Here is a 15602-nt window from a genome sequence, read left to right on the forward strand (position 1 = left end):
GGTAATTTGCGAGTGAAAAATGGGCAATTTGAGACTTAAAAAGACATATTACTTGCAATTCGGTATTGGGTAATCACAAATAGGAAATGTCGCAAAATAAAATATTCATAATTTTGTGTGTCGCTATGCCATTTTTACAATTTCAATTTTTTTGGCCCTTCGTAAATATCTACATGCAATCTTCACAGTCTGTCTGTTTTCTTATTTGCTAAACGTTAGTACATCTGGCCTCACAATCAGTAGCAGTCCAGAGCATTTTGGAGATTTCCTGGCCTGATCATGCATTTCTATTTTTTCTAATCCTAATCCAACCCTCACAGAATTCTAGTTTAAAGGATTAAGTTTGTAAACATATAATAGGCAATGGAATGCAACCATACCACGTAATTTGTGCTTCCAATTTACTAAATCTATTGAATTATTAGCAAAGACAGAGCTCGAAGCAGGCATACCAAATGTTCTCCTAGACCAATTTACAACATTCTATGGAATGTACAGATCCCCAATATCACACACCTTCCACTATATAAATCTTAACATATTGACAAGTGCTACTAAATGAAAGGCACTACTTTGCAAGCTACCTAAAATAACTGTAACTGTTAGAAAAAGCTATCAAATACGTTTATCTCATCATAAAGATAGGGTATCTTCTTGGTCTCTGTCGCTCTCTCTCTTCCTTCTTGTTTCCAGCCCCCGATCTTTCTTCACAATATTATCTTGTTCTTCCTGTTTCTTGATTCATTATTCAGTACTCAGCTCTACTCTACTCAAATTACAGATCTGTGAATCTTCTGCTTTAGTTGCATTTTTACTCTCAATGGCCTGGAGAATTCGGTCCACTTCTCACTTGCTACTTACACCTTTAGCTCTACTGTATCTCCTTTTCATTTCGTGATTCATTACAATGTCTTGCCATTAAAGTTATCTTTTTTATTCCTAATTATATCTTTTCCCCCCTCTATTTTGCACCTTTAGACATATGTTCTAGATCCTTTCCTTGTCTCACCCGTTCTACACTCACTCACATATGGCTTGATCCCTTTAAATAGTTCAACCCGCTCTTATCTTAACATTTAAACCTGGCAAAGTAACCCTTTGCCAGGCCTAAACCTTCCTTTTTATTACATATAAGTCACTCCTAGGGCAGGCCTTGGACAGCTCAATGGCAGGGTGCAGTGCATTTAAAAAGTAGGATATGTCTTTTCATGTTTACATGTCTTGATAGTGAAACGCACTCAAATGTGTTTTTCATTACTCCAAGGCCTATCTCTGCCATAGGATAGCTTTGAAATTACTTTATTAGATTTTATAAGTGTAATTCCTAAATGGGAATAAGTAACCCCTTCATTTTGGTGTCTATGGAATTGCAATTTAAAATTCTAAATTATGGTGAAGTCAGATTTGAAATTACAATTCTGAGAATGCCACTGTTAGAAAGTTGTTCTTTTCTTGCCTTAGCCATTTGGCAGCTATAGCCTGTCTCTAGGTCACAGGACTGGATGTGGGTGGCAGTTGGGCTTTGTGTATTTTTCCTAGAAAGCCACACACAATGGGAAGCTTAGGTGTGACTGGCTGGGCCATCACTGGCAGGATGGGAAGAGAAGGACTGGACTCAGCCCCACTTATTCTTGAATGACCTGTGTCCTGTCTCCACACAAAGGGCTGCACACCCCCAGTGGTTAATAAGGAGCCAGGATGGCAGGGCATCTGAGCACTTCCAAGGAAAGCCTCTGGAAGTTTCTCCCCACTTCAATGGTACAACTGTGTATAAATACTGGACCTCAGACACCAACACTTCAGTATACTTCTGGACCTGTGGATACTCTGCCAGCAAAAGGACTGCTGTGCTGCTACACAGACTGTCACTTATGTGGACTGCTGCTCTGAAGGAACTGCTAAATATGCTGTGCTGACCTGCTGCCTGTTACTATCTTGCCTGGGTGAGAAGGACTGGACCAGCATCTCTTGAACCCAGAACCCTGGCTGACTTCAAGGGCTAGTTGGTTGACCTCCTGATCTGAAGCCTCAGGGACATGTCATGCTTCCAACAACCTTACTCCTGCACCTGGACCTGCCAAGTGGTGGCCCCTAGTCCTGGACCCTTGGAAGTGGGCTTAAGGTGCTCTGCAGGTCTCTGTGGATCTGGCGGAAGTGACTGATCTCCTCTGCTGCATGGTGCAAACCAGAGCAGAGCCAGCATCCTCAGCAGAGGCTCTTGCATCGCTCATCGACAGCAGCCTCAATGACGACAATGGACTGTGCACCGCAGCCTTTCAGCTCCTTGGAACTGACACATCATTCCCACTGTGTGCTGCATTCTCTATGCCTAACTTCACACTACAACTCTGTCAGTGGGATCGTCAATGAGGACATAGGCACCACCATCCCAGTCCCACAACAACTCAGAACCTACGCATTAGTTTGGCTGTGTGATGCACTGATTTGGCAGTACAACACATCTATGATGTGGATCCTCATAATACTCCGCCAACCAGGATTTAGGGTACTTTGTACAGTGGGCCAAACTGGGTCCCCGTAGCCTGTCCGTGTTCCATCGTGGATGGCATGAACTTGTGAGTTTGTCCCAGTTTGTTGCATCAAGATATCCACAATTGGTGCTTTGTGCTTTTTGAAACTATTTTTACCTGCTTCTTTAAAACTGAATATCTCGGGTTCTGCTGATTGGATGGTTGTCATTTTGGTCTTATTTTATTCATATTTCATTCTATATTTCTAGTTTGGTATGGGATTATTTTTGTGTGGTGTTTTTAATGTTTTACTTTTGGAAGTGTTGCACAAATAATTTACACATTGCCTGCATGTTTGTGTAACTGCTCAGTGCCAAGCTGCCAGAGGGTTGAGCACAGGCTAATTTAGGGTTGGCCTGTACCTCACCCTGATGAGGAATCACATTGCTGCTTGGCAATGGCTCACACCACCGACAACCAAGAACCCAACCCAATATCTCACATTGGTGATCAGTGGGGAGTGCGGGACGTGTGTTTGTGCAGTGCCATACAATGATTTGATGTACACTACCATCCACTCTCTGAGACCAATTTGAATGTTACATTTTCCATGATTAGCCTCTTGCCTTTTCTAAATTCTTTCTTTGACTTCTGTGTCTCATCCCACCTCTACAAATATGGAGCTTGAGCTCGCTAACATGGAACCCTACACTGTAGCACAGCTTAATGAGTTCTCTAAGGAGAGAGTACTTCCAGCTGGAAACACCACCAGAAAGTTGGAGCTGCAAAAGGCACTGAAGGCCATAGTGGAAATCTACCAGTCACTGGCTACAACAGAAGGAGATGATGAGATGGACAAGCCAGGAGAGGATTTGGAGGCCAGTCCTGAAAGGCATCAATTTGCTGAGGTAGAGGATGTCTCTCCTGAGTTCGAACCCCCTGTCAAGGCTTGAAGTAGTGTGTCTTCCCAGGGTCTGACCTCAGAGAAGCTGGCAGACTGGAAGCCAGACAGGTATTTCAGGCTGGAGATGGTGAAACTCAGGATAAAGGAGAAGAAACTAGCCATGGAGGCAGAACGGAAAAGGGCTGAGAGAGCCTTGGAGGAGAGGAAAATCTTGCTGGCTAACAAACTGGGTCTGAAGAAGCTGGACCTCAAGGCCAGACGAGCAGGGTGCAGCAGTAATGGTGACAGCATACCTGTAATTCCCCCTGGAGACAGGAGGGTCCATATCCCAAATGGTTAGGTGTTACTTTGGTGTTTGAAGCTCATGAAATTGCTTTACAGATGCACAGGATCCCTGAGGAGGATTGGTGGGCTAGTTTGTCACATCCTTAGTTAGTGGAGGTACCTACTGGCCTTAGAGTAGGGAGAGCGGATGAGGTATCTCTCCCTGAAGGAATACCTTGTCAGGAAGTATGGCCTTACCGAAAAAGAAGTATAGGCAGTTGTTTCGGGCCATCTAGAAGGTGCCCAGGCAGACCTGGGTGGATTGTGTGGATTCCTTTTGCAAGGCACTGGATAGTTAGGTGAAGAACAGTGAAGTAAAGGATTATCAGGGGAGGTACAATTTAGTTGCAAAGGCGCACATGTTCAGTCTTTGTTTTAGAGATCTGCACCAACACTAGATTGACAGAAAGCTCACTGATTCAAGGAGGTTGCTAAGAAGGCAGACCGCTGGGTCAGCACCCAGGTCCACAACAAGGTATCTGGGGGATCACAATAAGGGTGGACAGGGTTTGCAACAAAACAAACAAACAAAGGAGGGCAACAAAAATGTAACTAAATAGTTCTCGAAAGGCTCCCAAACTAGTTCCATGGGTCAGAACTTTCATATCTCAACTAAGAAAAAAGATGAAATGGTTCCCTGATAGTGCTATGAGTGCCAACAGGAAGGGCACTTCAAGGGGGATGCCAAGTTTCCCAAAAGGGCACAGCCCCCCACTGGTGGGAAGTCACTAGGGTTGGCTGATGTAGCAATGAAGAGGAGATTGTCCCAGTTATTGGGGGGGCAGTATAGTGGTGACCCTAGTGTACTTGGGCAATAAAGAGATGGCACAGATAACTCACTTGCCTACTAATACTAGAAAATACAGACAGTGGATTACCATCAGTGGGCAGGAGGTGGAGGCTCTGAGAGACACTGGAACCAGCATGACAACTGTCAGATGTCATCTGGTGACCTCAGAACACGTAGGCGGTCATTCTGACCCTGGCGGTTGAAAACCGCCAGGGCAGAGTGCCGCGGAAGCACCGCCAACAGGCTGGCGGTGCTTCATGGGCAATTCTGACCGCGGCGGTAAAGCCGCGGTCAGAAAAGGGCAACCGGTGGTTTCCCGCCGGTTTACGCCTGCCCCAAAGAATCCTCCATGGCGGCGCTGCTCGCAGCACCGCCATGGGGATTCCGACCCCCTTCCCGCCATCCTGGTCCTGGCGGTAAAAACCGCCAGGAACAGGATGGCGGGAACGGGTGTCGTGGGGCCCCTGGGGGCCCCTGCACTGCCCATGCCACAGGCATGGGCAGTGCAGGGGCCCCCTAACAGGGCCCCATAATGATTTTCAGTGTCTGCCTAGCAGACACTGAAAATCGCAACGGGTGCCACTGCACCCGTCGCACACCAGCAACTCCGCCGGCTCCATTCGGAGCCGGCTTCATAGTTGCTGGGGCTTTCCCGCTGGGCGGGCAGGCGGCCTTTTGGCGGTCGCCCGCCCGCCCAGCGGGAAAGTCAGAATGACCACCGCGGTCATTTGACCGCGGTGCGGTCTTCTGGCGGTCTCAGCCCGGCGGGCGCCGCCCGCCGCCCGCTGGGGTCGGAATGACCCCCGTAGTCCCTGATGCATTCCAACAAGCTGTTACAGCTGACGGACATGAGAGGCACTACCCAGTGGCTTTGGTTCCCTTGGAATGGGGGTGGGGTTCTCAGTTTCATTGAGGGTAGCTGTAGATATGTTCATAGCTGTGGACTGTTTGCTTGTCAAAGAACTTGAGCACATCATATGTAAGGAGGTGGAGCTCAGAATGCACTTGGAGTTGTTATGATTGCCTGACAACACAGTCTATGGCAGCTGAAGAGGGTAGTCAGGAGGACCTGGAACCTAGAAAAGTGACTCGGTTGACTGCCAAAAAGAGAAAGGGAAAGGGAATCCCGCTCAAAAAACATACACGGTCTGAGATAAGCCTGAACGGGAGGGGTGGCCCCAGAACCTGAAGTGATGGATGCAGCCACCTTGGGGAACCCACCTGAGCTACTGAACTGGCAGCAGGAAAGGGAGCCCCTACCAGGCTGCAATTCTGCAAGGTGCAGATGAAGTGCCCCACTCATAAGGTCCTACTGCGGCAGGCTGAGGCCCAGGCAGTTGGGGACACCTCTGGTGTCTCCTACATAGCGAGCCTAAGGTGCCTGAGTCTGAGGCAACACATGTGTATGTGGCTCTCCAATGCTATATGGCCATCCTACTGGATCTGGCTCATGCTGTACTCCTGGAAGGTCATTGGGGCAGGGTAATACCTTTGACAGGCTTGTAATCCATTTTTACTGGCCTCAAACTAGGTGGCCCTCAGATGCCTTCTGCAGTCCTTTCTACCTTCCAGGTCAGTGGCAAGTCAAAGGGGTCGCACAAGGCTCCCCTGTTGTTGGCACCCCCTTTGAAAGGGTAGGCATCAACACTGTTCAGTCTCTGGACCCCAAGACAGCCTTGGACAAGAGGTTCATCCTGGTCTTGGTGGACCATGCCACCCAGTAGCCAGAGGCTATCCCTCCAAAGACAGTGACTGCACTCACAGTAGCAGGGCCACTAATGGGGATATTTACCCGTGTATGGTTACCCACGGAGGTGGTGTCAGACCGTAATACCAACTTCATGTCAGCATACATGAAAGTCATGTGAAAGAAGTGTGGAGTAACCTAAAAGATCTCCACTCAATACCATCTTTAAATCATTGAGCTTATTGAGAGGTTCAACAAGACCCTCAAAGGCATGGTCATTGTTCTGTCAGAGCCCTCAAGGTGTGAGCAAGATTCCAGACAGGATGTGGTCAGCTCCATGCTGGCACAACGTACCCAGATGAAGCACTTCTGGGAGCAAGATAAGGCAAATCTAGAAGCCAGTTAGGAGATCATGAAACAGCAGTATGACCAGATGGCCACACACAAGCTTCAGCCTAGCCAAAACATGTGGGTGATGAAGCCTGTGGTGCCAATGGCACTGCAAGACCACTGGTCTGTGCCCAAAGGTGTAAAAGAGCACACTAGTAAGGTCACCGATTTGGTGGACCTCAAGACTCCCAGGAACTCTCTGAGGGTTTTGCACATGAATCGCCTCAAACTACACTTCGAGAGGTCTGAGTTAACCATTCTCCTGGTCACGGGAGATGGAGTGGAAGAGGACGATGAGCCTCTCCACAACCTCCTTACTTTTAAGGAGCAGGAAAAGTCAGTGCAGGGTATCAGCCTCTCCCCTACACTGAACCGAGAAAACAAAGAGAGACTGTCACCAGTTGTTGGGGCAGTCCGACTGTGTACAGGGTGCACCTATGATACTGACACTGGTGAAGAGTAAAATCTACCAGTTGTCTGACAAGGTAACATCCAGCATCAAGGAGGAAGTCTCCAAGATCCTGGAATTAGGGGTAATTGAGCCCTCAAACATCCTTTGGTCCAGCCCAGTGAAGTTGGCCCTGAAGGCTGCCCTCGCCAGGTGGCACTGAAGAACTTAGGCTCTGTGTGGATCATCAGGGGTTTAATGTAGTCACCATACACCATATCCCTCAAGCTGATGAACTCATAGATCGGTTAGGGGCTGGGAGGACCACCTGTGCCACCTCAGAAAAGTACTTACGGTTCTGCAGAAAGCAGGCCTGGCTATCATAATCTTTTGTCCCCAGCAAAATTCTGCACCTCTTACCTCACAACTAGTGCATGTAGCTGGACATTCTTTCTTATTGGTCATTGTGAGGAAATGTCTCTACACTTTTTGACTAATGCTGATGGTTTTGACTTTGAAAGTGCACTGGGACCTGCTAGCCAGGCCCCGGTGCCAGTACTCTACCCACAAAAATAAAGTAATGGTGAATTGGAGTCCTTTTATAAGTCCCTTGTAGATGGTACTCAAGGTATCCAGGGGAGAGGAGTTAAGAGGGTCATCAGGGACCTGCAGCACTGATTGTGCCACCCCTGGGTGACCCAAACTAAAGTGTCCCTTTGCCAAGTTTTGGTTTGCTGCCAGTGGCTCAGTAGGGCCATGAGATAATTAGGGGTGACACTCGGGCAACCCTGTGATAATGGCTCCATTTTGGCACCACTGAAAAGGAAACTGTTTGGTATCAAACATCTTGTTTCATTAAAACCTGATTCCTCCTCAAGTTGGATGCTACACGTACCATGGAGGATGCCTTAAAGATGCCCCCAAAGGTACCCCAGTTTTCTCTGGGCATTGGTCAACATTTATGGGTGCTGGCACCAAGACAGGAATCTGAACCCCTGTGAGAAGGCGTGACGGCTCCCAGGACAAAGGCCTGCTTGGGCGGGAGGTATTACTTCCCTCCCTGACACGATGGCCAGTAAAGTGGCACACAGAGGGGGCAGCTTCAAAGCTGATACCGTTTATGAAAGACAAATAACCCCCCCCCACCTCCACGGAGGGAAGCTCACCCCCTGCCCTCAGGCCCATACGCATCCGGGGTAGGTGAAAAGGAGCAAAGGGAAGGTATTTGTCAGGAGGCATACACCCCAAGGGGCTAATTGCACCCCTAGGGTTGGCATACACTTCTATACAGCAGAGAAAGGGTTCTGCCATCTTTAGCAGAGAAATAAACTCTGGGGCCTAAGGGTGCCATACTTTGCAGTAAGTGATCACCATTTGGGATGGGTAGTTGCAAGACACAGATGACTATCGGCCACTGGGCCCACTCCCCCAAACCACCCCTAACTCCAGGATTTAAGGGGCTCTCTTGACACTAGATCCTCAGATCACCTGGACTGAAGACAAGAAGCTCTGTGTCTATACTGTGTCTGAACTGCAAAGAAGAGCATCTGCACCAACCACCTCGCCTGCTGCACCCCGCAACACAAGAGGCTATAGGACAAGGGTGAGAACCCAGACTTTGTTCCCTCAAAAGGTGCCAAGAGAGCCCAGATTTTCCAAAGACTAGTCGAGCTAGTCTCCTGTTACCAACCTCAGGTATATCAAAGGCTGGAAGTGCTGTTTTTTTAAGACACCACTGCCTGTGATGAAATTGCAACATGCCCAGCCAGTAAAGGTTGTGAAGGATGAGTCTTGACCCGGTCCAGTGGTCAAAGAGTACCCTACCCTCCCTATTAACCAAAATACAGAAGGTAGGCATCACTGGTGCAACAAGCTGACCAGTGGTTCACCTCCGAATAGACATCAGCTGGAATACAAGCCGCCTGCGAGGACATCGATCCTGTTTGATGTCACTGGACCCCAGGTTAAAGCCCAAAGGGATTCCCCTGCAGCAATTTTCTCAGAGATCGCTAGAATCATAGTACTCAAAGTCCTTCCATGCATCTCGCGATCTAATTGGCTAAGAAGTGTAAAGGATACAGAACGCCCTAAAAACCCATTAGTGGGTAAGTCTGACTGTAAGATAATTTTTGTGGCTCTCCTCTGAGTGGGAGACCATTTGAACCACCTTGCTAGGTGTTGTATTAACCCCATTCTAACTTGCGTACTACTCTCATCCTGAGTACCACTTCTATGCTGATTATCTAGCCAACCCATTCAATCAAATACTCTGTGTAGTACACACATATTTCATTCAATTTTGTGGCTCCTCACCTGCATTTTACTTTACATTGTCTATGAGAAGCAATTATATTTCCTTTTTGACCTTCTAGTGTTGAGGCACTGTTCTGCCCCTGTCCTTTTCACTTGCCTTCATCATTAGTGTGACATAAAATGGCACACATTGTACAGTGTCTTCTTGAGTTTATTATATTGTAAGTGCCTCTTGCACCAACTTGCATCAATGTTTCTTTCTTAATCTTCTTAAGATATCCATTCTCATTTCAGTCCAATTTACAGCATTCTATGAAAAGTGCATATCCCCAAATACCACAATCTAATAATAGCACAAAATACTATAGTGAAAATTGTACCTTTGTAAGAAATCTCTCTAACCACAAACTCCTTAAAGAGCGAAAGGTTATTGTGAGAAATTGAGTTTTTGGTTGGAGGAAGGGGATCAGCCAACAGCCACAATCGCTGTCAGGTACACCACAAAAAAAAAATCCCTAAATTAATCTGTGCTGAATCCTCTGATAGCTTGGCACAAAAGCAGTCAGGCTTATCTAAGAGGCAATGTCTAAAGTATTTATGGAGCACACAAACAGTAATAAAGTGATAAAGCAACACTAATAAATCCCACACCAATTTAGAAAAAAATAGAGTACAGCTTAACAAATTATTTCAAACAAAATGACAAAAATTCAATCAATAGAACCAGAATTTTAAAAGTTTTTATTAAAAACTGGCACTTAAAAGATCAAAGCACTAACAGTGGACATCTAGTTGTACGAGAGTTGGTAAAAAAAATATGGCTGACTGCGATGGAGCGTGGATCAGATACAAGAAGTGGATTGGGCCAGGTCAGAGCTTACCTTCGGACTTGAAAGAACTTTTGAAGAAAACGTTCTGAGAAGATAAAGTTCAGAGAGCCAAGGCTTCAGGCAATATCCAGGAGAGGTCGTTGTCAGGGAGCCGTTGGATAAAGTCACTGTGAAGAGTTCTACATTTGGACTTCGGGCCTTATTTAGATATTGGCGGATCTGTTACTCTGTCACAATGGTGACGGATATCCTGTCCACCAAAATCTAAATCCCATAGGGAATAATGGGATTTAAATTTCGGTGATGAGACATCTGTCACCATTGTGACTGAGTAACTCATCCACCAAGATCTAAATCAGGTCGTAAGTCTCTTTTTTGGAAGTTGAAGGTCTCCAGCGGGAGAAGGCAGGAGGCTGTAGCAGATGAGAGTTCTATTAGGCTGGATATCCCTTTGGTGAAGGACTGATGAACAGATTTCCTGCTGCAGAAATGAATGCGGCAGGACCTTCAATGAAGTCAGTCCAACCGGTGATGCACCTTGGGTGGATAGACGAACAGACTTGTCCTGGTCTTCCCTTGGCTCTTACAACTGTTTTTAGCCTAAAACTTTCTTAAGTCCCAAGTTTGGGATTTTTGCTATTTGGGCACCTTTGACACCACAACCAAGGATCCAAGACTAGAGTGGCATGACCTTGGGTTTCAGGATTCACTCAGGCAGAGTTGAGGTAGGCGTTTAAGATGGTGGCAGCCTGTTGTGCCCCTATGGCTCTGAACAGGAGGCCAGCAAACTAGTCCTTGAACTCCCTCTGGTAGGCATGGTTTCAGTTGATGAACCAGGACTCAAGCAGCCGGCACGCCTCTGAGGAATCAAGGCAAGCTCCTGGCAGCAAAGCAGTCATTTCAGGGGCAACAACGCAATCTTGAGGAATATACAGCAGGCCACAGTAGCAGGTAGTCCTCAGAGTCCTTCTGCAGGTCCAGAAAGTGAACTGAAAAGTGAGTCTGAGGGTTCCCTTTTTATATGCGGTGCCTTCTCTGAAGTATGACAAGTGTCTAGAGAATTCTCTTAGAAGTGCTTTCAGTTTTATAACTTTCCTGTCCTTCTGGCCTGACAAGTCATTTATGTGAAAGTGAGGCACAGCCTATTCAGTTGCAAGTGAAGCTGTGTTCAGCTCCGCCCCTCATCCTGCCGGTGGATGGCCCATTCAGGCAAACCTAACTCCACTATTGTGTGGCTGTCTGAGAGGAATAAACAAAGTCCAACTGCCAACTACACCCAGTCATGTGACCCAGGAGAGGAAGCACATACCAAATAGCTTAAGGTAGGAAAACAACAACTTTAGTAGTAGTAGTAGTATTTTCAAAGTCTGATTTTGACATTAAGGAAAGATTTTATTTACAATTTCTCAGGCACCAAAGGATGAAATGCTTAATTGTTCCCAATAAAAGGTTATCACTTATTTAATGTAATAAGGCAACTCAATGTTAGGTAGGCCTCACAGCAGCAAAATACAAATTAAGGAGTTCTTCACTATCAGGACATGTACAACTTAAAAGTACATGTCCAACCTTTTAATTACAATGCATCCTGCCCTATGGGCTACCTAGGGCCTACCGTAGGGGCAACCTATATGCATGAAAAGGAGAGGTATAGGCTAGATAAGGGGTTATATTGGCAAGTTGAATTGGCAGTTTAAAACTGCATACAGGCTTCAATGGCAGTCTTGCGACATGTTTTAAGGGGCTACTTAAGTGGGTAGCACAAAAAGGGCTGCAGACCCACTAGTAGCATTTACTTTACAGACCATTGGTATATCTACAAAGGACTTATAAGAAAATTAAATATGTCAATCAGGTGTAAGCCTATTTTACCATTTTTAAGGGAGACAGCACAAGCCCTTTAGCCCTGGTTACCAATAGTAAAGTGCACATAGTCCTAAGGTGAACAAAAACGAATTGTAGCAACAAGTGGACGATGAAGGCAAAGGGTTTGGGAGGAGCCCACCCTAAGGTTGACAGGTATAACAGTTATCCTACACAAGCTGCAAAAAACATGGCACTCATGATACAATCCTTAGGACAAGATAATTTATAAACAAATGAGTAACCATAATCACTTAGTGAGAGTAGGAATAAAAAGCACCAAACCAATACCATTGTGGGAGCTGAACATATTCCAAATGAGATTTTTCAGAACTTTAAAGTCTCTTTCTAACAATTGCTCTTGCCACATTTCCTCTGTCCATAAACTATCTTTGAACTTAAAATAAATTTAGAGTCTCGTTGAACTCCAACTGTGTTATTTAATGAGGTTGAGTCTATCAAATCTTTAGCAGACAATTTGACCACTTACTTTTTCAGGAAAGTAGAAAATATTCAGGAGTTTGATATGGTTCAAAATGTCAAAGTGCTTACTGATCATCTCTTCCACTTAAGACCACTGACATGACAGCATAATTTCAAAGAGTAACTCTACTGGTTCTCACTTAGACATCTATATGGAAAAGTTAATTTACACCATGAAAGAGACTTTCAACTCTCAACTTTCGACTTCAACCCTTAATGATATTTTGAACAGTACCTTCAGAGCAGGAGTGGGATCTGACGCCTTTAAGATGGTAATTATGAGACCATGTTGGAAAAGTCTTCTTAGACTCAAAAAACTCTATAATATCATATTTTACTGAATTAAATGGGAGAACAGTAGCTTCTTAGTTGGAAGAGTCTGAAGAGGGATTTGGCCTTGTCCATGAGTCCGAGGCAGGATTCCACCCTCATATAGGAACAGAACTGCTAATTATCTCTGGAATAGGTATTCACCTATAGATAATTTAAGAATGTTAGTAGATGCAAACAGTGTTGGTACATTGATATTATAGATCTTTCTACCAAATTCAACACTGTCACCTTTTCACTCTTTTAGGTAGTGTTGGAGAACTAATCCATTAAAGGGACATTGCATCAATGGACAAGCTCATCTGTATAAGACAGAATTCAAGCAGTCCAAGTGACTTCCAAATAGAGTTTAAAGCACGTTAGCTAGGAATTTCCTCAAGGCTCACCATTGTAAGAGCTCCTATTTAATTTGTAGCTATGTCCTTTAGCACACCTTCTGCAGCTATTTGACAAGACATTTATTTATATGCAGACAATACATGTTTGTTTAATGTGCAACAGCATTCAGAAAAATAGCTCCTATAATATTACAAATGCACAGAAAATTGTGTGTATTTAGAAGTCTTATCATTTTTTGATACTATATCTTTCAAAAGAGAAATTATGTTAGTTGGCAATAGTCCCACTACAAAGAATAGTGCCCTCTGGCCCTCTTCTGTGGCTCTTCCCTGGCCAATTCAAAACCGTGTTTTCATCACCTGTATTCATGTATGTATATTTGTGGAATATCTGTAGTGTGAACCTGGGCAAAAGCAGGAGAGTGTTGAAAATGGACAAAGACTAGCATAATGTCAAATACATTAAAGGAGGGGTAGCTGATTCGTGGACAGTAATTTTGAGACTCCTACATACATTTTTCTGCTTTACATTTCTCACTTAGAATTGTAACAATCAAAGCATTTGAGGATTGTGTTTTGCAATATATGGAATTACCAAACAGAAGCTTTATATTCTTTAAACACATAAAAACAAATGTAATTCCCTTTCAAATAATTTTCCAATCATTTGGTTCAACTCCAAAAGTATTTTAAATTAATCAGTCTGTTTTACACAGAAAATCTTCCAAAGATACAGCATGACATTTTTAAGGAAATAAATATATAAAAATACATTGTGGCGCAATTATGAAACACTCCATTTTAATAACGTAGGAAATGAGTGGCAGAGTCTTCATAAAAGTAGTAGTGGAGCTATTGAACCATATTTCTATGGATATTATAGCTGACTCAAAAAACCTGGAATTTTGTAAAAGCAGGAAACTGGCTCTTAACTTTCTAATTTTATACTTTCCTGAGTTTGACATTATTTGTAGTTCTTTGTTTACATCCCTGCGACAAATGTATTGTTGAATTGTCCAGATGCTTTTGCTCAGATCAGTATCTTTCCTGTCTAGTTCTTTTTTGAGTATTGCCTGCAATTTCTCCTTGGTATATCTTTTTGATAATGCCAAGAGGCTTGAAAGACAAATGTTATCCTTTAAATGATAATAATAATAATAATAATAATAATAATAATAATAATATTTATTATAATAATATAGCCATTAATAATGATACAACTAATAATAATAACAATCATCATCATAATAATCATAATCATAATCATAATCAAAATCATAATAATACATTAGAAGACATTGCACAAATCTCCAAACAAATCCAACACAGATTAAACATGCTAAATACCCATCAGCAGAAATTTCTATCTTTATCTGCGATCCCTCGGCATGTTTCCCACATAAAGAAATTGACAAGTATTCGAAAAGCTTGACAGAAACATTTCTGTAGTATCAAATTCTATAACCATAGCTCACTGGCTAAAACTTTGAGGCTCAACTTGCATACTGACCATAATAATCCAGAAGATATTCACAGATCTGGTTGATGATAGATCTGATTACAATTGATCAAAACAGAAGAGACCCAGTGGTTATAAATATCTTATCTCGATTTCTCTTCACTTTTAAAGCTATTCAAGGTGTTTTTAAAAGGACTCTCACCCACAATAAATACTAGTGGAATGCTTCATTATAGAGTCCTCGTCCAGATACTTGCTGCATCTGGATGGGCTCAACCTTGAACACAAGGGAAGTTTTTATTATTTTTCAGGGATCCAAAATTATCTATGGTACCTTAATAATAATTTATGAGATGGTGCTTTGACAAAGTTAAAAACAGCTAGTGATGTTGTTTGAGAGCATTAGTATTTCCAGCGTGCGCAAGTCAACATGTTTCGGTCAATACACCTTGTCCCGTAGCGTCAATTGGCTTCCTTCAGGACCAATATAAGAACCCATGGCCTGTTTATTTCAGATTATTTACCTCACTACTTAGGATTTTGCATTCATGACATTTACTCATTCAAGCATGTCTTACATACAAAACGACTAGTCAAATTCTGGATAAAATACCCTCATGAAGTCCCATGAGGTATTGGAGGGTGGTGGAACTTATTTTCACACTTTCGTCAAACAGAAGCACCAGACTTTTAGTCTATTCAATTCCTCCAAATCCTGTTACCAATGAACTTGTTTTAGAAACATGCAGAAGGTTCCCATGAGCGGCCAACAGAACTACAAATTCTGAATAATGGCAGACTTTGTGCTAAACAAATGCCACTAATATTAGTGAGAGACTTTGTACTCATGAATGTTAAATTTAATAAATTGTGGAAAGGATAAGAAAATGTGTTGTACTTCTTTATTGTGAACTTTTATGTTGTTCCAGGTCTGAGCAGACAGTTCTCTGCTTGTGCAATAAATGCAAATTGTGCACATCTTTTGCTGAATCTTAATTTGCCAGCCACAGTCACAATTACACATTGGCAAATCAATATTTCAACAAGTGGCTTCTACTTCCTGTTTTGCTGCTGAAGCGCAAGACCTGTCAT

General features: G+C 43.8%; 1 protein-coding gene across 9 annotated transcripts in view; it reads right to left on the reverse strand.

Annotated features, from left to right (window-relative positions):
- The window catches only part of SYK (spleen associated tyrosine kinase), a 596672-nt gene that overhangs the window by 316730 nt on the left and 264340 nt on the right, over positions 1-15602 (reverse strand). The window lies entirely within an intron of this gene.

Source organism: Pleurodeles waltl, chromosome 1_1, assembly GCF_031143425.1.
Source record: "Pleurodeles waltl isolate 20211129_DDA chromosome 1_1, aPleWal1.hap1.20221129, whole genome shotgun sequence".
NCBI lineage: Eukaryota > Metazoa > Chordata > Amphibia > Caudata > Salamandridae > Pleurodeles > Pleurodeles waltl.